Source organism: Onychostruthus taczanowskii, unplaced genomic scaffold, assembly GCF_017590055.1.
Source record: "Onychostruthus taczanowskii isolate IOZ18803 unplaced genomic scaffold, ASM1759005v1 scaffold30, whole genome shotgun sequence".
NCBI classification, from domain to species: Eukaryota; Metazoa; Chordata; class Aves; order Passeriformes; family Passeridae; genus Onychostruthus; species Onychostruthus taczanowskii.
The window spans coordinates 3,515,258-3,537,986 of record NW_024500350.1 but is presented as its reverse complement, the minus strand read 5'-3'; the positions used below and the strand labels follow the sequence as shown (position 1 = coordinate 3,537,986).

At 40.2% G+C, this 22,729-nt stretch overlaps 1 long non-coding RNA gene across 1 annotated transcript in view; it reads left to right on the top strand.

Moving 5' to 3' along the window:
* Nucleotides 1–124: 124 nt before the first annotated feature.
* LOC121338346 overlaps nt 125–22,729 on the top strand; it is a 74,112-nt gene continuing 51,507 nt past the window's right edge. Inside the window, exons 1-2 of the long non-coding RNA XR_005953020.1 lie at nt 125–303; nt 902–1,410. This is a non-coding gene — a long non-coding RNA (uncharacterized LOC121338346). The remainder of the gene's footprint in view (nt 304–901; nt 1,411–22,729) is intronic.

Sequence of the window (22,729 nt, the reverse complement as noted above, 5' to 3'; positions counted from 1 at the left end):
GCCTCCGCGGCGGAGCGCGCCCCCAGCCCGCGCCCGTGCGCGCCGCCGCCCCAGCCCCGCCGTGCCCGCAGCTGCCGCTCGCGGCCCCCGCAGCACCGGCTGCAGCCCGGGGACATGGCGGAGTAGCCGTGGTCCGGGAGCAGGGGGAGCTGCGAGCAGCTATGGTACCTCCCGACAGCTGAGGTGGAGATAGGCGGTGGCAGCCGGCGGCTCGCAGCTTGACCTCGATTTGTTTTTGGGACTGCAGGCTGGACCGGCACGTCCGGTGAGCTGGGAGAGATAAAAACCGGGAGGATATTTGGGGTAAGTGAGGGATTGCCCCCGAAACTGGCGCTGCTTTTTGTTTTTCTTTTTTTTTTTTTTTTTTTTTTTGGCCGGGGAGGGAGGGGAAGATACGCAGAACTGTGGTACCCGGGGAACGCTATCAGATATGCACTGCAGCACGGGCACTTCGCTAACTCTCGGCTGGAGCCTCCCGGTGCCCTTCCGCCACCAACCCGACAGAAGTTCGGGTCTGAATCTCTTTTCCTTCTTGTTTAAATAAGTTTTAAAATACTGGCGTCCTCAGCCAAGCCGCCGGACGATGCGCACAAGCCGCACTTGATGCGGACTCCGCACTTGTGCCGTTCGCATTGGGGGGACACACACACGCACGCACACACACTCACACCCTCCTCCGCTGCCATCCAGCCCCGTTGTCACTTGCGGGGGGCTGCGGGGGTGCATCCCGGGGCAGGGCGCTCGGTGCGCGGGGCAAGCCCGACCCCTGCAGTCGCGTGGCGGAGCCGCCGCGGCGCGCCGGGATTGCGGCGGGGCCGGGGAGCCGGGGCTGCGCGCTCCGAGCGCGGCGGGGATGGCGGGGCTTGCCGCCGGTATTAATCTCTTTCCGCTCATTCTGTAGCAGCAGCAGCAGCAGCAGCAACAGGAGGGGAATCCCCCTCCCTCCGCCGCCTCCTTGCCCGGCATGCCGGCACTGCCCCGCTGAGACGTGCAAAGAGTTTTGGGGTTAATTTGCGCCTGGCCGTCCCTGGAATAGAGACTCTCCGGATATCGGATCGGTTGGGGTTTGTAGTCTATGTCGTGTTGGGAAATCTGGTGGAGTTTTTTCTCGCTCGAGGAGGAAGAGCCCGGTGTTGGCAGTTGGCTTCGTGGTCTTTTTTGGAGGGCGAAGGAAGGGAAGGGATCTCACTTGAGCCGTGCGGAGAGAGAGCTCGGACATGTGTTGTCAGCACATCTGGGGAATACAGTCTGCAAGTCCGAAAGGAAATTTGCTGGGATCGTTCAAACTGCGATATTGATCTTTGTTATTTTTTTTCGCCGAGGGATGCACTTGGCATGAGAATCGGAGGATGGAAATTGTTTGGGAGGTGCTTTTTCTTCTGCAAGCGAATTTCATCGTCTGCATTTCAGGTACGCAGCGAGCACAGAAAGGGCAGGGGAGCGGGGGAGGTACCGTACGGGGTTCCCAGGTGTCCCCTTATTAAGGGGTAAGGAACAGTTAAACCCAGGTCAAAACTGTAGTTGAAAAATCCATGAATGATGTACTGTGAGTGGGTTGTGACGGAAATCGACTCTCATAATTTCCTTCTCCCCCTTAATTCCAATACGTGTGTCTTAATTATCATTCATTGGTTGCAGTAGACAATACGGTGTACTGATAAAGGAAATGCATATAATTCCCGGTGTACCTGATAGTGATAATTATTTGCAACATTGCCATGATCCCAGAATTTCATATCTCTTGAAGTTCTTAAACTTGGCTGATATGCAGATCCTGTGGGTTGTTGATGGAATTGTCATGTTCTGGTGCCACAGTTCCGGGTCTGCAAAGGGAGGGATAACAGTAAAGTGTCTGTGCTTTTAAAATGAGCCTTACTGTGTCTGTGCTCTGAAAATTATTCTTTTTCTTAAAAAAAGAAAAGAAAAAAAAAAAAAGCCCCATTTAGGGAGCCTCTGTGCTGGCTGGGATTTACAGCTTTATTTTAAGCTTGCAAAGATTGCTCTCCCTTCAATATGTAGAAAGTCAGGTCATTTCAGTTGTCACCAGAGCTTGTCCAGTTAATGAATAGGCATGGCTAGTTGTCTAGCATAAAGGATTTGAACAATTTATTCTTGGGGAAAAACATTCTCTGTGACTGCAAAAGCCCTAGCTCCCTTGTTAATTTGTCATGTTGGTCATGCTGGAATAACTCTGTTGTGGGAGGCAGGAGCAGTGAGGTGGCCAGTTTTCTACTTGGGACACTTCAGGGAACCCCATGGGTTCTGCCCCATGGGAGATGCCTGCATCTCCCACTGCTCCACTTCCCACAGGCTGCCTCTGCCCTCCAGCCATTGCATAAGTCCAGAAATGGGAACACAAGCAGCACAAGCAAGGCACTGCTGGAGGGAGATCCAGGGTCCTGGTGGCCATTTCAGTGTTCAGCCTGGATGTCCTTAGGGAGAGGCAGCTCCAAAGCTCTCCTGGGACCATGCAGAGATTGGCTTGGGCTGTGTCCCAGCCACAGCCCTCAGGCAGCAGCACCTGCAGCATCCCCCCCTGGCAGCTGTGAGCCCCACTGCGTTTCCTGCAGCATCTCCCAGTTTATCCACCCCTCCAGCCCCTGGGCTGGGGCACACATGAACGCTGGGGGCTCAGCATCCCTGTTAATTTGTCCTGCCTGTACCTGCCCCAAAGCTCCTTTATTCCTGAGCAAATAACATCGCTGTCAGCCCACGGTGTGCATCAGCCTTCCTTTTATCCCTACAGACTGGCACCATCTGCCACCAGGCACCCGGGTGACACTGCCAGCACCCCAGGCTGACCTTCCACTCTTGCCCGTTGGTACCATCAGAAAAATTCGCTCTCTAGCTTTTTATAACAGAAACACCTGCTGCCTCTTGTCATTGAAATCTCACACTTACCTATTTAGCTCAGTGTGATGTGCCGCTTGTCCAGTGCTCCTCAATCAGGTACTTTTTAAAGTACCACAGTGGGAATAGCAAGCTGCAGCTCATCGCTCTCTTTGCCATTGTGACAGTAATATCCTGAGACAGAAAGAAGCTGTCCCATTCTGTGCAGCTACTTATGCCTTGCATTTAGCTGTCAGCGTTCCTTGAGCTCCTGCCCTCCTTTCCTCTTCAGACAGGGGAGCCCAGGCTTCTGAACCAGTGGGATCAGTCCTGCAGGGGCTCCCATCGCTCTCCATCTCCCTCTAGCACTAATACCTGATACTGTACACACTCACACCATGTCTGCTTGTTTTTTTTCTCTTCTTTTTTTTTTTTTTTTTTTTTTTTGGGAGGGAATAAAGGGAATAAGTGAATGGTGGGATGCTTCTGCCACATGGTTAAAACTGTGGTTTCAGATCATTTTGACCACACAGAGACTGTATACATGCTTCAGCCTTGTTTTCTTTTTCCTTTGCCTGGGGATTTTGGTTTTTTTTCAGGAATCCTCACTATCTGTCGTCTTAGTAAAAAGGATTAAGATCTGTAGATATCTGACTGGCACTAATGCTCTGTGTGTTGCCTCTGCCATCCTTTTTACAGTGGGTTTTGTAGCAAATTATCTAGCTGGAATATCTGGATAACAGTGCGAGTAGGAGATGTCACGAAGCCTGTTAAAGGATTGCCTCAGCACAGGATTGCAGATTGCATTTTAGCACTTCAGCACTGGTCATTCATTCAACATGTTACTTTAAAAACTCACTAGTTGAGCACTAGTGCTGCAAATTACTGGAATGTGAGTTAAGGAGTGTGGCAGTATTTTTTTTTCCTTTTTTCTTTTTTATTCAGTTGTTTCATCAGTGAAGACTGAAGACAGGTTTGCTGTACGTGGATCTTTCCTGAACGTTAGCAAATGCTTGGTTCAGTGTCTGTTTAACCCTGTGATCTTCCTCCTGCTAATTCCAGTGGTTATTTGGATTAGGGCCTGCTCTTCAAAGGGATAATGTCATTCACTGAATTGAACACTGTTAAGTTCTTTAATCATTATTAATAAACTTACTAAACACAGGTTCAGTGTTATGTCTTCTCCTGTGTATATAACATTTAAGTATAAATTATGCTGAATGTAGCACTTGTGCTGTGTTTCTTATTTAAAATAAGTAACGATGAAGTATACAGTCAACTTTTTGGTGTCTTACATTCATGAATTTCTTGGAGACTTTGTATATGGAAAGTAATGTAATCTGTTAAAAAGAGGTATATATATATTTTCAAAATATTTTATACTTAATTTTTTTTATGAGTCAGTTATTTGTGTGTATGAGAGATTGATTGTTTTGGAAGAAATTATACTGAGATTTAGAGATTGTTTTGGGTTTTTTTTTTTAATTACTGGCCGTTCCATGTGTTTGGGAAATAATTTATCTGTGAACTTTAGGGACAATATTTTTATTTTCTTGGCGTTCTGAGTTAAGGCTTTTGCTGCTTGGAATTGCTTGTTTGAAAAGAAAATCTAGTTTCCTTGTGCAGATGCAAATGAGAAATACAAACAGGCTGAAGGACCACAAAAACTGTATCTGTCCTTTAGACAGAAATGAAAGCCCTTGCTTTCCTTCAAAGTCATATTTTTAGTCCTTTGACTTGTAGTTTCTGGGAAAAATAGTCATTATTTGTATTATGACTTTTGAGGTTTTGTCCTTTTAATGATAGTGTTCAGCATAGAAGGAACACAGAGCAGAGGAAGTGAAGATGTTCTGTAGACAGAATGCTGGAATAAGCCCCCACTAGGTGTTGTTCCTTTGAAGATGCAGGTACTCCTGGCACAAGAATTACACTGTTTACATACAAAGAAAATAGTAGTTGTTATATGATGTCCAGAATTTCCTTCCTGAGTAATAATACCACCAAATATGAATTAGCATCAGTGTTCTCAGGTGCCTGTCACCTTTGCTTACACAATCATTTGTATGAACCATACGGAAGGCTTTTTGTGAATTTAAATATTAGCAATCAATTTCAAGAAAAAAAAAAAGCTAGGAAGTTGTTATCAAAACTTTGCAGGATTCTTGGTTAAATCAGAAAATTAAGTTGTGTGAAGTTGTTAAGAAGGTTTCCATGTATGTTTTCTATTAATACATCAACAAAATGATTTCTAAAACTACATGGTCAACATATTTGTGCCTTCCTATGAATTGATATACTCCCCCTAATTGGTTTGGCTTCTGGGAACTAATATGGATGAAAGCTGTCTTGTTGTTTGGAAGTATTTTCATCCTTTGCCATGCTGTCAAGGCACATGGGGCAAAATCCCTTTTATGATGCAACTTCTGTGGCCTGTTTGGCAGCACACAAGTGCCATAAATCATGTATGTTGAACAACTGAGATGGTGTAAAAAACCCTTCACCCATCCAGGAATTCCACTGTGTGTTGAGCATCTGATATGGCATCTCCTGGCACTGAGGACTGGAGGTGGATTTGGAGCACACTGGCACTTCATTTTCTGTCTTGAAGCTTCTGCAGTCTCTGAGCTCTGATTACTTGGCGTAACACAGAGATGCCCTATAGGAACTCTAAATTATGCCAGGGCTGGAATTACCTGCGGAATCATGGTCTGTTAAGTCTGATAACTCTTCTTCTCATAACGTCACACAACCTGAGATAATTCAAACAGAACTGTTCTTGTAGACGACAAGAATATCAAAGCTCTAATGTCCAACATTAGAACAGTGAATGATTCATTATGTTAGGACAAAAATGTTGAAACTGTGTTAATTATCCTCAAATAGTGTCACAGAAACAGCTTTGTCTGTCACTTTAAGTAAGATATGTAATATTCTAGGGGAAGGAATTATTCATAGCACATACGTGTGTATATATATATTTATATATACACACACATATATATGAAAGTGCCTATATATAAAAGAAAGGTGTAACACGTAGAGGGTTTCTGGTAACTAAGAACTTTACCTATTACAGTATTTTTTCCTGCTTTAATACTATCCCCAGAGCCTCATGTCTGTGTGCAAACCTTCATGCCTGTGTGAGGTTTGTTGATGTTACTGAAAATCCCCACGGATTCAGTCTGTCTGCTCACATTGACAGAATGGAGGGACCATAGGTTGGACCCAGAGACTCTCAGTTCCTCAGCTCTGGAATGCTTTCTCACTTTAGTGATTTTTTTTTCCACTTTCTCAAAAGGTGTGAAGATGTTTCTGCTTGAAAATTTTATGGAAGTAGCCTTTGTAGTCTTCTGTAAATGTCTGCTTTTACCTTTTTTTTGTGCATCTTGTATTTTTTATAATTTTATTTATTTTTATTGTTAGCTTTACAACTAGACCAGATAGGCACTAAAGTGCTGGAACAACACACATATTTTTAGCTTATGTTAAGATAGGAGAAGGTAATGTTTATGAATAGTTTTGGCACATATTATGCTGTGCTATTTTCCATCCAATAAACTGGTTATTGGATGGAAAGAAACTGGTTATTGCTTCTATTCATTTCCAAATGTCAGTGAAGTAGATACCCAGTTTTCAAACCTCCTCACTTCGTTGTGTTGCCTCATTGTAATCCAGTTGAACTAGATACCAAGCCTCCAATTAAATTTTAATATAAAATTATTAAAATAAGGAATCAAACCCCACTCAAATTTAGTGCTCTCAGTTTAAGGGTGCTCTTTAAAATGCAGCTGAGGCTATCAAGAAGTTTTGCCCTTGACATTTTTGGAAAGTTCTCAGTTTTTAGTTCTACAACAGCTAGATTTTAAATATAGCAAGGATTGAAATGGGTTTCCATTTGCATTTTCAATATTTCTTGCATATGAATGAACAAAGAATCCCTGCTTTCTGTAAAAGATTGGTTTTTTCTCTGTTGCTATTGGTCAAAATATCACTTTCTTTCTTGGTTGAAAGGTGGTAATTCAGCTGAGGAGAAAGTTGCTGTTTTCATCATTGCTGATTGTTTATGACTAAACTTAACATGGCAAAGACTGAAGGGGATGATTGGCCCATCTGGGCTGTTAATAGAGAACTATGTAAAACTGTTCCATCATTATCTCATTACCAGCTCAAGCAGCAGACAAAACTAGATGACAGTCAGTTATGGACAATACTGAAATACTGTGATAAGTGTTATTTTGATCATGTCTTGTTTTTATCATTACTGCACACCATGTTGGGAGGAATAGGAAATAGGGATCAAATTGTAATTGGCTTGTTTAGAGGCAACACTGTACAATGGGTCTGCATTTCCATTGTAATGCAATCAGAAAATACATTTAGCAAAAAAATTGCACTGTAGTAAATAAATTGAAACATTATTTGTAAATAAATGGGAAATAATATTTTTCAAAGGATAATAATCTGGCATTTGCTGGCATTTGAGAGAGACGAGGCTTTACAGCCAAACCTATTTACAGTTGAATTCAAAGTAGTAAAGTATTTTATTACTGGTTTTAACAATTGATAGTTTAAAAGCTGCCAAGGGTCTTTTAATGGCATTTCTTGGAGATAAAATAGCAAGTTATTATGGTCATGAAAATAGAGGGCTGAAACGTGGTAGACCTATATCCTGTGCAGTGCCTTTTTGGTGATGTTGTGCCTCATTCATACACATGGGTGTTCATAAGTGCAAACTTCCAATTTGCCAATATGGCAGAATTTCTCATGTAGTGCTTAGCAGGTGATAGTTGAGGTAAAGGTAACCTATATTTACATCCACCCTAAAAGTCCTTGCAACTCCCAAAAATGTTACAAATGGCTTTGGTGTTACTGAGACTTGGGCCTTAAAATTGCAAAAATTGAACTGTCAGCAATGAGAAAAGCTTTAGATGGCAGATGTCTGTGCTCCTGTAGACTGCCAGATAAAACCCTTCAGGATCACAGCCATAAAATACTTTTTTACTTTTACTCATCTTGGAAAATGGAAGGTGATCAGTTTCCACATACATTGTATTCTGAAATCAGTGGTCAGAACGAAAGTAAAGAAATACTTTCATTGTCAGATGTATGTTTCCGCATGAAAACATTTCTGTTTTGAATTTATGAATCTGTTACTTTTGTATTTCTGTAGTAAAAATAGCATTAAACTTAAATGCCCCACAGTTTTTAACTTTTCTGATATTGTTGCCAGAAAAATACCACAGTAGCTGTAAGCCACAAATAACTAATTAGGATGTACTTTTTAGAAAAATACTAAAATAAGCATACAGTCTTTTTCCCTCCCTTTATCATTAGTCCTTAACTTGGTCAAGCTTTAAGTATGGAATGGAAAGAATCGTGCACTGAGTCGATCAAAGCAGCTTCTAAGCACATGCATGGAGGAGGCAGCTAAGCAACGTTATCCATTTTTTCCCCCTCTAAATGTGTTGACATCTCTATGTTTTGGAAATAGCATTTGAGTAGATGAATTTAGAGGGAAATGTGTTTTCTGAAAAATCATCCTCTTGTCATTTTTGTGGGTTGTTTCCAATTTAAGTTCCTTCTTGCTGTTGACTACTATACAGCCCTGTTCTGCTTCAGGAATAATCCTAACAGGATTTTTTGCTTTGCCAGCAGGACTCCTATGGATTGTTAATGCTAAAAGAAAAAGATAATGAGTGCCAGTGAAGGGTCTTTTGTACGTGTGACCATGGAAAACAAGTGTTTGAAGTGATGTTGAAGTGGCTATGTCCTCCAGCAAACCCTACCATTCCCAGGAGGATGGTGTTTGGGTGGCTAAGGGAGCAGGTCAGGAAGGGTTCCTGCTGCCACAGCTGAAGTTTGTTTGGCAATTTGACATTCCTGGGCTGCTAGAAAAAGCATTAACTCGCACTTGCCATCATGGCAGAGAACAGAAACTTCAGGAAGAAGGTGGTGCTGAAAATTTATACCTGCTGGTAAAAAAGCGCAGTACTTCAGTAGTGTTCCGGGGAGTGAAATTTTATGCAGAATGAGCTCTTTGTTTCTACATCAGTGGAATGCCACACGACTTGGAGTTGAGGCCTGCTGTTTCCCACATGGGAAGCAGCAGTTATGGAAGAGAAGGGCTGCTGCTGCTGGAAGGGAAAGGTGTTTGAGTGACCCTGTGTTTGTCCCCACTGCTGGAAAGGAAAGGAGTTCAACTGACCCCATGCTGGTCTTAATCCTCCTGCTGGGGTGTGTATAAACACCTGCTGCAGGAGAGTTCTCTGAATGGGACTGCTTGTCTTGGTTTTTCTAAGAATGAAAGGTATGAATGAAAGAGCTTTGCATTACATTTTAGTTTAAAAAGAAATTTAAAAATTTTGGTGTCAGAACTTTGAGCAGTGTGCAGGGAATACAGTGTTGACCGCACTTTCACAGATGGAGATGAGATAACATGTCACATGGAAACTCAGTCAGCAAGACTTTGAGTAGTTGCAGTCCATTTTCACTCTCGTTTCTGCCTTGTAACACAAGGATTGCCCTTAGCCTGTGTTTCTGCTCAGGGAGTGGGGCTGGATCCCCTCAGTGAGTGCAGGGTCACAGAGGGCCCCAGTGTGTGTCCCCCTCATGGGCCGGATCCTCCTTCTCTCTTTGCCTTTCTACTACAAGGTGTTTTTTCTCCTCATCATACATGCAGTGAAGATATTGTGAGATACAGTTATGGTATACATAAGAATTAAATCAATTAGAATTAAATGGGTTTTCAGGAGTTAGCATGATATTAAGGAAAAATTCAGATCCAGGCAAGGTTCTTCCATAAATGTGTTTTATTTAAATTCTGTTTAAATTACTGAGATTCACTCCGTTGGCCTTTTTCTGGTTCTGTTTGGGCTGTGAGTAATGAGTGGGTTCCTCCAAGTGCAGCACTTTGCTGCCTCGTGTTTCACATCCCCTCAGTGTGGGTGTAGGTGACAACACACAGTAAAGGGCACCAGAGATTTTGGTCCTAAATTTTCTCTCTGAAATTTGCTCTCAGCAGCCCAACAGGTTCCTTTCTATACTGCTGGAATTCTTGGATATACTGTGAACACATAAGTGAATTTGTTTTGAGGGTGAAACCTCACCCCAGGGCATTTTGCCCATCATGTCTAACTCCTCCCATTTTTTATTTTGCATTATAATCACCTGGATTCAACATTTGTGGTGTTTTGGGATATTTTTTTGTTCACATTCATATTATAAGCATTACCTTATTGTCATGCTGGTTTTTGTACCTGCTAGGAAACAAAGTAATCTATAAGGACTCCACAGTCTCCTCTTGCTTGCCCAGACAATCCTGAGGGTACTGTGTGGCAGTAATTCCAACTGGAATTTCAAGTTATCTGCAGATGCATAATTTTTATCTTCAGTAGCCCCCCAGCACTCTCTTCAAGTTGTTAACAATTCATCTTTGCCAGTCTGCAGTTTTGCCTTTGCTGTAGGGTCACAGGTATTTAGCTCACTGTGAAACGGGATGGAAAATACAGTAATAAATAATATTATTTATTTTATTAGGTAGCATAAGTATAAAAGCTAAAAACCGAGTTATCCTCTTTGCATTTATTTTGATATATAACAGCCAGATTCAGCAAAATGCAAAACTTAAAAGACGTGTTTAAGTGTTCTGCTGAATCTGAGTCTTAACATGTAATTGTATAAAACTACTTAGATTAAGGATGTGCTGAAGTGCTTTGCTGAAGCAAGGAGTAGCAGTGGTATAATACCTGAATAATACAAAATCTTAGGAAAAGCCCAGCTAAGATGAGCAAAAATTTTCATAATCTCTCTTTAAATTGTACAGTTGTATAGAAAATAGGTTTTAAACTGGGTAAGATAATCTCAGTTCTTTATGTAGTAAAGCAGAGATACAGGCTTTTCTAGGGTGATGAACACAGGAAGAGAAACTGTACAATCAGAATTCATATAAACTGGATTGTATTTTGTTAATTCTCACTATATGGATGCCCTGAAAGAGACAAACACCATCTTCCACAATAGTAAACACAAACCAGAAGACTAAAAAGTGAAATTACAAGAGGGGAATTGTAATATGCAATGCTTTTTATATGTGAATTTCTGTTCCACTTTCTTCCCAGCACAGATTTTCATTTTCTCTTTGACCTCAAGTCCTGACATAAAGAGGACATTCAGTGGAATGGAGACTCATGTGTGGACCAGGTGGTACCCACAGAGATGTTTGGGACACCTCATGCTAGTTCTGTGCAAGCAGCTGGCAGAATTTAGTCAGACTGAGAGAAAACTGTTTGGGGGGAAAATATAAAATACTTGAGGATCTGTTCCTCTGTCTGGGACCAAGCAGGGCAAATGTGTCCTCTCCACTGCTAGTGGCATATTCAGTCTGTGTCAGCAGAAAAGTTCCTCATGTTTTAAATGAGGTAAGGCTCATTTATAGTGTTATGAATCAATTTCTACCACACACAAAAAATTCTTGTACTATTTATAAAAACAGCTGAACGTCTCTGCAATACATTTACATCATATTTATGTACTTGGATTATATCTACCAAAGGGCACAAAGCTTGCAGACTTTCTCCTTTCTCTCCTCCAGCCCTTGTCCTACTTTGGTGCTACTTAATACTTCACAAACAGCAGCAAGTAACTCTCAGAACTCTCCTGTTTTTAGTTCTCTGCTCTGTGTGACTGGGACCTTCTGTGTTTGCTGTCTTTTTATGTTTTTAAATATTTATTTACTTTGCAGTAAATAAAACAGTGTTTCCGACTACAAGATAGTCAGCATCTTATTTTTAATCCTCCCTTTTCAGGCTCCTTTTCAGAGCCTGTGGCTCAGATTTCAGGCCACAGGTAGCTGAATTTAAATCCTTTTTGCAAGGTGTCTCTTTCAATGGCTTCTTTACTGATATGCTGATAACTGTTGTGGAGGACTAAATGATGAAATGTGTCTGGATTGCTTAATATTGTCACATTACTGGTCATTTAAGAATTTATTCTAGTCACTGAATACTCCAGAAGTTAATATCTTTGAAATAAAGCACTCTTATATTTAAAAACCGAGCATATAATGTAATACTAGTGCATTCTTTTTAAAACTCAAGTTTTTTGGATGTAACTTTCACTGATATTATATAAACTGTACAGAAATAATCTCCTGGCATTTGCCTAGGATGACAGTCATCAATTCTTACGTGTTTATTTAAAATCTTGTGTAGAAAATGAATATTTGTTTTCAACAACTTTGTGTTGTACGTTTTTCCAGGAAAGAAAGCTTTGCTGATACAGGCTGAAATGAAATACAAAATAAAATCTTCAAAATCAGCTGTTAATTCAGGGAGATAGTGTGCAGAGGAATTACTCTGCCATAAGTGTTGGCCTGGAGTTTAGCTAGACATTAAGCAGAGGTCCCTTGGTAAATAGTCCCATTAGAAAGGTGCCATGACCTCTGCAGTGGGGATGAAGGTATGGGAGAGGACCATGCTCAGGGTCTTTACTAGTCACGTGTCAGAATGATTTTCAATCACTTTGGTTATTGCTGGATTAAAATTGAGGCTGCAGAGATTAATGGTCTGTTGTTACTAATCCACTAAGCCCCTGTTCCTAGATCTTTTAAATTGACTGAACCGATAGATTGTTAAGTAACTGAGAGATATGGATTTGTAACAGTTTTAACTGTCTTTCTTCATGTTTGGTGTTAGCAGTATCTTATTATTTATTGCTCTTTGAGACTGATCTTGGCTGTTCTTGAATGGAAGTGAACTTTATGCTTTTTTATTTCCCCTATTCTATAGCACACTAAGAGTGTGTACCATTTCTAATAAATGTGGATGAAGAAAGGGTTACATTGTTTAGATACGAGCTGGCATTAGTAGAAGCTAAAATAAGAAGTACAGAAGCTAAAATAAGAAGTACAGAAATTAAATGTTGGTTTTACTTTGTGGACACCTCTGCCTAACTGTTAAAACAGCCCCAATGTCCCTTCAGTCTGCCATTAACAGGGGTGGTTGTCACCACAGGTGGATTTTACTGGCATTTGAGGATGTGGCCAAAGTCAAAATGGCTGCTCAAGCTTTTGCAGAATTATGTTTGGTAAACTAGCAGAGTATTTGGAGTGTCAGGGCCCAGGGCCTTTTGCAGAGATCTAGCACAGTGGGACAATGTGTTGACTTACTTTCAGTATTTAATTTCTGTGCAGGTATAAAAAAAAATCTCCAGGTAAAAAACAATGTACAAATTTAAAGAAAAAACAAAAACAAAGAGGAAGAAAGTAATGAAACAAGTCATCTGTCTACTGAGAGATGAGGCAACTTTGGACACTACAGTGCAGTGGTTTGGGGTTTCAGCAGGGGTCTGTAAATAAGAGTTTTAATAGGTCTTCATCAGTACAGTATGGGTGAGACAAAAGTTAGGGCAGGGGGAATAGACTGTATAAGAAACCAGACTGATTGAGGATGGGAGAGTTTGAGGGGCATTTACTCTGTAGGAATGCCTTTATACGGGACAGGGAGAAGGATGGAGCACCTTGTGTGTTTGATTTGGACTCTTATTTACCACCTCTATATGAAAGACTGTGAACTGGAATTTTTTTTGGCTTTCATGTGTTTGCAGTTTGGTGCCATGCCCCATGCTAAAAGTAAAATTAAAGAAAGAAAAATCTGATTCTGAGTTCTAGAATGCAAAATACAATTTTTCAAAAATTATTTCCTTTGATGAAAGGAGCTGAGTACTTGGTGCCTGCCAGAGTGGTGTGGGCATACACAATGTCTGTATGACATTGAAGGGCTGTTTTATTTTTGTTTTGATTGAATAAATAATGGCAGTCTAAACAACAAGGTTTAATGTTTAAATAAAGTTCAGTGTGACTGTCTCCTTAATAGGAAACACAGTTGAATGATCACCTAATTATATCTTGTTCTGAATGTGGTTTTGATTCCTGTCTTTCTGTGATAAAACAAGCAGGGGTTTTTTGCCTTTGTTTTCTCTGAAGAAGTTAAGAAACAGAAGAAAGTATAGTTTTGTGTTTTAACTGTACTTGGAATAATCTGTTTGGAAAATGGAAGTAATCTTTCTTTGTAACTTGCATAACCCATTAAAACATTAAAATCACTGAAAAAATAATGCATTTCTGATTCAAAGGGTCAGTATTTAGTAAAATTTGATAATTATTAAATTACTACAAATGTATTCTACATCTTTATACTAGCATACAGCAAGGTCATGTGCCTTTAACATTATAATTGACTTAAACTCTGCCAGGGAATTCCTAGGATTAAAATAAACCCTTTATCTCATGCAACCATCTTTGTTTCTGAACCCTGGTGACTTGGCTTATTCTTTTGCCTTCTGGTTATCTCATTTCATATTATGTCTTGATTAAGGACTGCAAGGCGCTTTTACATCTGTTCTTGTCACAAAGCTTTGTAGGGTAAAGTAGGCCAAAGATACCTGATCATGCAAACTATGGACCTCCAGTTATGTCTTTCTGTCCAGATTTAGTATTGTGTTCAAATAAAACTGGGACTCTGGAAGTAAACCCAAAGCACTTAAATGAATTTCTGGCAAGCTTTCTTGATGAAGAAGAAATTGAAGACTGAAATGTGTATGACTGGATGAAGAAAATGAAGGTTTTGTCCTATCAGCTATGAGGAAATACTATCTTACTTTCTTGTATAGGCAATACTTTATGTAAATCAGCATAACTCAAAAAAGCTGTTCTAGTTAATTAACAAAGGGGTGAGCCCAGAGTTTGGATCCTGCAGGTTCAGATCCTGGGATGTGGCATTTTTCCAGGCATTTTGGTGAGCCTGATATGCTCACTAGCTCTGTTAACCTGAATGTTTATTGCCTGATTAAATCCAGGTTCAAGACTGACTTAAATATTGTAACTCCTGCAAAATAAACATGTAGTCTGCTCATTTTGGGAATATGTTTCTATAGCAGTCATTCATAGAAAACCTGATTATTGATGGTCCATTTTTCTAAAGCTTCTGCCATCTCGTGCACTTTCGGTATTCCTGGTTTTTTTTTCTCAGTTGCTCTTAGAGGCAATATTAACAGATGGTAGGCATTGCTCATTAAATCTGCATCTACACCTCTCCAAGGACTGCAAAGATGTTGGGAAACAGACTATGTTACTGTAGTGATTGCTTAGAAGCCTGGAACTTACTGTGCTATTCCTACTCAGTTTTCACTATCAGTGGATTTTGAGCTGTTGCTATAGACTATAAATACTTTGGTGAAATGATTCTAACTTAGCCAGGTATGTATGTGCATCTCCCTCATTTTTCCTTCTGCATCTGAAATGAATTTACATTTTCCTGGTGGCCACTAGTAGTGAATCTGCTCTCAAATCAGCCCTTTCTGAAATAGCCTTTTCTAGAGCTTTTTTCATTGGGATATTAACATGTTATTTTAAACACCTTGTCTACATGTCTTCAACAATGCAGAAATGTTGAGCCCTAAATGTGATATGAGATCCATACTGCCACTTACAACTAAACAATTCTGTGAAAGGGATCATTAAACTCTTCATAGACATCTTTTTTAAAAACTGTTTTGAGGCTGATAAAAGAACAAAAGCAAATTCTCACAGATTGAGTAAAATGTCCATATATCCAAATGTTCCATACTTGCTGTATTTGTGCTTTGGCAGTGTCATAGTCAACAGCTCTTCCCTTTTACCTAAATGATTTCATGCTGGACATAAAACCTATATATCTGTAGCCTTTAGTGGCCCACCTCCATTTCCACGTCACCTGAGCTGCTTTTCCTTTGCCTTGAGGTCACTTTCTCTATAATGCTGAGCTCTTCTTGCTGTTCTGTCCCCAACTGTGACGCTCTGAGGAGATGAAATACAGAGATGTTCCACTGAGGCTGTCTGACCCTAGATGTGTCTTTGCTGAAGAAGCTCAAAAGGGCTTCGTGCCAGTGTGGAATTCACCTTCCACATGTTTCTAAATTGATGGGGAGAGAGGCAGAAACCCAACTAGCAGATAAGAATTCTCATTTTTTCTCTGTTTTGGAACTAATGGGGCCTGACTGGCAATCCCAAACACATCAATATAACCAGAAACTTGGTGCTCCCTTCTTGTTCCTCTGAAGCTTTTCTTTTCTTTACTAAAGTGCTGGATCAGAAAGGTTAAGTTATTGTTGATTCCATGATTCATGGAGAGTTAGGATTTAGTTCACATTCATTTCATAGTTGACCCGTGTTAGGGATAAGGAAGCTCAAATGCAGTACTGCATTAAGTGAAAATGAAATCTACCCCTACCATTTTTACAGAAAGAAAACAACCCTTCTGTGTTTGAACTAGGCACAGCCAGGAATAAAAATTAAGTAATCTCTCGTAGAATTCTGCATTTGTTGTTTATGATTTTCTGTTCTCTAATGTTCTGAAAGCAAAGGCTGAATAAAAAGGTATTTTAAATTAAATATCACTTTCAATAAAGGCCTACAAAATACTGTATAGGCAGTCCTAGGATGAAGTTAGCCTGGTTTGTATTAATTTAGTTTGTTTAGTTTGGAAGATGCTGAAGTGAATCCAATTAAAAACCAATCTAAATGTCTCCAGTACAATTTCAGAGCATAGACAAGAGGATTGTCTACCTTATATGCACATTTTTTCCTGGCAATTTAAAATCTCAGGGAGATTTGCAATATGAAGGAGCCATCTGAAGTAGCAACAAGAAAACTGTTTTTATATATAAAAAAAGAGATTTTTTTAAGTCCCCAGCATCAATAAAATGAAGAGTGGCATAGTGAAGAGTGGAATAAAGTGTTCCTTCGTATACAGTTAGTAGAAATTGTGTCCCTAAGCAGGATTAATACAGAATTAATTTATAATGATTGTTAATTACTGACATGCCAGTGATGGGGTTTTTGTCAGTAGCACAGCAGGACTGATCCTGTTTCCTAAAGGTGCAATATAGGAAATGTATCAGTGCTCCATTATTTCAAGTAGTTAAAGCGAGAATTGAAGGTGCTCCACTGAGTAACTGCAATACTTAAGCGGTGCTTAATTCTTCCAGGAGTCTTGCTTCTGATCCCAGTAAAACCACTGAAGTTGTCACCACTAACTTTCACTCTACCAAAACTGGACTGTGGGGCAACAAGTGACTTTCACCTAAAGTATTTCAAAGCTTAGGCAGTTTGAGGTCATTGACTTTCATTCCTGAGTGTAATTTTCTCCTCACCATTGTCTGTCATTGCTGGCACCCCAATCCTGAATTCTGAGTAAGGAGACAAGAAGAACATGGGGAGATCAGTGAGGGATCCCCCTTACTGGGAAAAAAGAGTATTTGGTTGTGAAGGTTGAAGTAGAAAAGTGGAGATACAGATAAAAGAATGAGATACAGATTAATGGGGAGAATGCGGGTAATGGAAGATAGCAGAGATTGGGTGTTCCATATTGTACTTCGCCAGAAACAAATGAGAAAGAGCATTGATCAGAGTCCACTTTCCTAATTGCTTTTGGTTCTGGTCCTAAATAGTTAGGAATTGGACTGGTACCTCCCATAGTAACAACACAATCTCTTTGTCTGAAGAGTCACAGAGATCGAGATGTAGAGACCCTGATTGTTCAGTCATCAAATCTTGATTTTTTTAAAACTCAGAGCACAGAAGCTGCCAGAATAATTGAAGACAGAAGTGTTAATAACTTAAATGCTGAAGTTCTCCACTGTGTTGCTGTTGACCTTTGAAGAGTCTGACTGCTTACTGAGATTATTTCATTAGTATTTGCACATTGACTTCCTGCCAAAAAGTCAATCTGCTTTTCCTTTCCATGGTTTTGTTATTTTGAAGGTCTTCAGCTGTGGAATAAAATCCGCTATGTAACAAAGAGCTGACAGAGTCGGATGCTTGCCAGTAAAAGCCTTCCCAGGTACAAATCTGGTGAGGCTGAAATATTACGAGTGTTTTATATGACCTCCTTTCCCTTGTGCCTTACCTAACATCCCTGTTCCTGAAGAAAGGCAACAGTTGGTTTTAGTTCCCACTGTCCTCAAGAGAATCTTCTGCTTGTTATCTATAGGATATAATTTATTTGAAGTTGGGACCTTGACTTTGCTTTTGTTCTTTTATCAGCCTCAAAACTGGTGTTTTTTTTTTTTAAAAAAAAAGAGCTTAATGGTTCCTCTCGTAGAGTTGTTTAGTTAAAGGTGACATTATGGACCTCATGTTTAGTTGCTCAGAATTTGTGCATTGTGGTTTTTTTTTTAAAAAAAAAAAAAAAGAGCTTAATGATTCCTCTCGTAGAGTTGTTTAGTTAAAGGTGACATTATGGACCTCATGTCATATTTAGTTGCTCAGAATTTGTGCACTGTTGAACACAATTAGATTAAGAGTTTAAAATGACATGTTAATATCCCAATGAAAAAAGCACTACAAAAGGCTGTTTCAGAAAAGGCTGATTTCAATTCATTTCATGTGCAGAACAAAAAATGAGGAAGACGGATGTATGTCGTCTCTTCTTTTTGTTCTCTTTCCATGGTTTCCTCCCCAAAAGGAGAGGAAGGTCAGAATGTCACCTGAAAGATCTGGATGGAGCTATCATCTTCCCATAGGCAGTTCAAGATGTCTGAAACGTGAATGTTCTGTTTATTGAGCCTACAAGGCTGAGATCAATTTTTTTTATGATAGACAGAAAATGATGATCCTGTCAAATATTTGGAGCCTGGAGGACGAAGGTAAGTTTTATAACTTACCATTAGGCCCTGGGTTCCATCCTTTAGTCTGCTGGCAAGGTCTGCATTCCACAAGGGATGCACTAAAGTAATTCTCATGTTCCAGGCCAGTGAAGTAAACAAACAGCTGCAATCTGCAAATGTTGCAGAATCGGGATGAGTTTCAAGGAGAGCCCAATTAGAAGCATATGAAGGCAGCCTGGCCTGTCTCCCTGGAATAGGGCATGCTTGACTGTGGGTATTCATCTGGTGCCTGACAGGATGGAACTCCCCTCCTAATTGGAGCTTTTGGATGCTACTGCAGCCTAAATTATATTCTACACAGTAAGGCAGCATAGCTTCACTGATCTTTCTAAATATACACCTGAGTTATCCTAGCTAGAGACTGCCTCTTCCTAGAGGTGAGAGCAGTAAGGATTATTGTTCTGTTATTTCTAGGTTAATGCAGCAGATTCTCTGGCTCAGAAGGTTACTAAACCTCTACCTGTTATGTCAGGAACGTTTAAAATGAAGGATCTCTCTTTGCTGGCTATTTCTGTGTTCTTTTTTCCAACATTTTGCTGCTTACTAGTGCAGTTCCCCAACTTGTTTCCACCTGAATCTAGGGCGTGGGATAACTGGAGATGGAGCAGCTTTGAAGGAAAAAAAGCTGAAAAAGGCAGTGCTCAGCTCAATACCTGTGTCCCCTGCTTCTCTTCATGCTCCTCAAGTGTCCTTTCATTGCTGCAGCTGCCAGTCTAGGGACTCACTTCCCCAGGCATATCCCCTCTCCTACTCCCAGGAGCTCTTCAGTAACCCACTCTTAAAGGAAGCATTTGTGTCTCATCTCTGGGTTGTTCCCACATTGCTTGATCTCATCTGCTGTTCTTTCATATAAATCAGATTCACATTTATTATGGTTGCAAATGTTATGTCCACAGATGCACACCACATCACACACATGCATAGATTTGCATATATGAGTGTGAGAAAAATGGAGTTGGCATCTGAGGGAAACAGATTTCCTTGGAAAGCTCAAAATAAGTTCCAAAGCTTACGTCTTATCAGATGAAGGGCTTTAGGCTAGATTTTGTGATCTGCTATTAACTAGGAATGGCTGGGTGAAGACAGTTGTGCTGGGGTGGGCAGATGAGCAGACACCTGCTGTGGAGGAGATTGTGCCCAAATGAGAAGCTATGGAATGGTGGAAGCAGAAAAAGGGGAGAAAATTAGTTTGAGAAAGTAGAGAGGTGAGGGACAAAGACTGGAAGGACCTCATTTTGTAATCACCTTGGCAGGTACTAAATCAGGCTATTTGGTAAAGGGTTTTTTTTAAAGTTTTCTTTAAAAATGAGATGAGAAGCAAGTGAGGAACTTGTACATCTTCACAACTAAAGTTATCTTAACACTTTAGAAATTCCATTGCAGAAGTTGTGTGGGAAAAGACACTAATTGAGCATGTTATTTTTTAATGCAGAGGTTGTGGGATGCAGTGAATAAAGCAAGGGGTTGCAGGAAGAGGAAAAGACAGTCACAGAGGAATTTAAGACTTATCTAGAGAATAGAATTTCATCACTGTCTCTGGCAGAATTTATGTTGCTTGGCAACATACTTTAACCAAATTTTTTGATGGTGTTCACTAATTGTCTGTTCCTAGTTTCCTCCAAGGCCTGATTTGGAGAAGTGCTGAGTATTTACAGCTGAAACAGCTCAATGGGAGAAATATTTTATATGTATCAAATGACCTGCAAGTCTAAATCCTGTAAAAATGTTCATTGGGGCTATCAGTTGTCTACTAAAAGATAGAGAATCTTTCTCTGACTCTGGCTTTCATTTGCACATTTGAGTAAAAGGGACACCACCTCTTCAGACACATTCAGGGAATGAAACTGAAACATACTGGGAGTTTGAATTGTGTGCTAAAAATCCATTATACTTGTACCTTGAACTGCCAGGAAGTCTGGCTGACTTGGCCTTTCATGGCGCTGCCGCTTGGCTTCAATTAATGAGCCTTTGAGGGTTTTCTTCAGCACTGAGGGTCTCAGCAGCAGCTCCTTCTCTCTAAGCTCAGTCCTGAGTGACAGGGTGAGGGAAAAAACATCAAACAGCCATCTTAAGCAAAGGATAAAACAAAACCAGTCCCCTCCTTTTCCACTTCCAACTATGAGCTTCAGCTGAAGTTCTAACAGATCATCTCACCTAGGAACCATAAGGTTCTTCATAATTGTTGGGTGGAGATCTGGGTTCACATCATGTTCTGTTGAAGTCATTGTGGATTTGACCAGATGCAGTAGAGGAGAAAGAAGATCAGATCCTTAACAAGACAGCTTTTGTGTCCTGCTCAGCAGAGATATCACAGCCTTGTAAGGAGAGCAGTCTTCTTGTTCACTGTGGTTTAGAATGAAGGTTGGGAACCTTTTCTGTCATGAAGTCCAGACAGGTCTGTTTGAGAGGAAAGAGCAAACACTAAAATTCATCTCATTTTTGTTATGTTACTGTAGGATACTGTTAATCTGACTGTGGACCATATGTAACTTAGGGGATTCATCCAGCCCCTAAAGCGCTGATTAATTTGTGTATTGAGGATCACAGACCATCCAGCTCTACCAATGCATGGAAAAGTATTAACAAATTTCTGTATTAGCCTTTTATAAAAGGATACCAGCATGTGTAGGAGGTAAGTGAAACATGTCCTGTTCTCATCCATTAGGAGTGACTGTGGTTCTTACTTCAAAGCCTGGAGAAATGTAAGCTATTAAAGCAGTACTTTCTCCTTTTACAATACCTTGTAGTCTAATATCTCAAAATATTTTCTACTACTCATTATATAAAAAGAAAGAGATGCTGCTGCTCAGGGCGTACACACCTCTCTGGGTAGGTCAGAGACAGCTGACTCACAGTTCACTGCCAAATCAGAATGGTCATGCTTTGCACTGCATTTCACAGAGATAATTGCCTAGACAAACTATAAAGTAATGAAAAAGCTGCCTTGAGGGTCTGGAGGCTCACAGGTCCAAATCTTGTATTATTCTTAATGCAGATTTATGTGAGGCAGGGCAGCTTGGAGCTAGTTGATACTCAAAATAGGGTAAATTATGCCATTTTTTATTACATTACTTAAACTCAATACAGATATCTCTGTTAACATTTTAAGTGGATTATGACCTCATTTATGCTGATTTATGGTTGAAATTGTGTTTGGAGTAGTGACACTAACCCTGCTAGTACTGTACTAGTTTCTATTGACTGACTTCACATGAATTGATTGAGCCCCTCTGGGTGTCCCCACAAGACTCTGACTTCATTGACAAATAGTGCTAGGGAGAAGGATGATGATGAATATATGATGAATAATACAAAATGCCTGTTTAGGATAATAATTAACCTAAGGAAATAGGCCATTTTATGTCTCTCATGTCATTTCTTACTGTCAACCACATTTCAACTCAGCACCAGTGCAGGTGATGCCATGCTAAATTCAAGAATGTTGCCGAATGCAAAGGGACAGAAAATGGAGCTATTGTTTAAGCAGGCTTTTGAAGTCTAGGGTTAATTTCTTTTTCTTAGTTAGTCTGTCTTTAGCATTTCTTGTCACTTTTTTTACAGCTGAGGTGAATGAAAAGTTGTTCAGTGGAGAGCAGAAAGACTGGCACTTGAGATAGGCAGTGGCAGGATTTTAAAACTGTTGTGCTTTTTGATACAGTTGAAATTTGATGACATTCCAGAACACCTTGACATTTACTCAAATTCCAGCAGTTACCTGTGGATTCCCACTGTGTTTAACAGCAACAGGATGGGGAATGTCTAACATATTAATGCGTGCCTAGCCTCTGATCTGTGACATGTCTATGATTGTGTATTGAAAAATCGTTAAAGATGTCTGATAAAAAGTGATTAGTGACCACTTTTAGATTATAATTTTAATTTCCAAAGTGGAATGGCTAATCTTTGGGGATTTGTTTTAATACTCTGTAATGTAGCTTGATGGCCCATGAAACCTTACTTTTTTTTTTCTTTTACTCTTTGATGTAAAATAGCTACTTAAGGAATTAAAGGAAATAATATATTGACATGCTTATGTGGTAAAGGTAGAGTTTGCTAAATGCCAGTCAGGCCAAAATGTCATTTTACTTATGCCAAATACACCCAAAAGTTGAGCAACTGAATTAAATACTACCCAAAGGAGAAAAATTGTTATTTTACTGTGAGCTGCTTCTGGGATAGAGGAGAGGGAAGGGTGTAG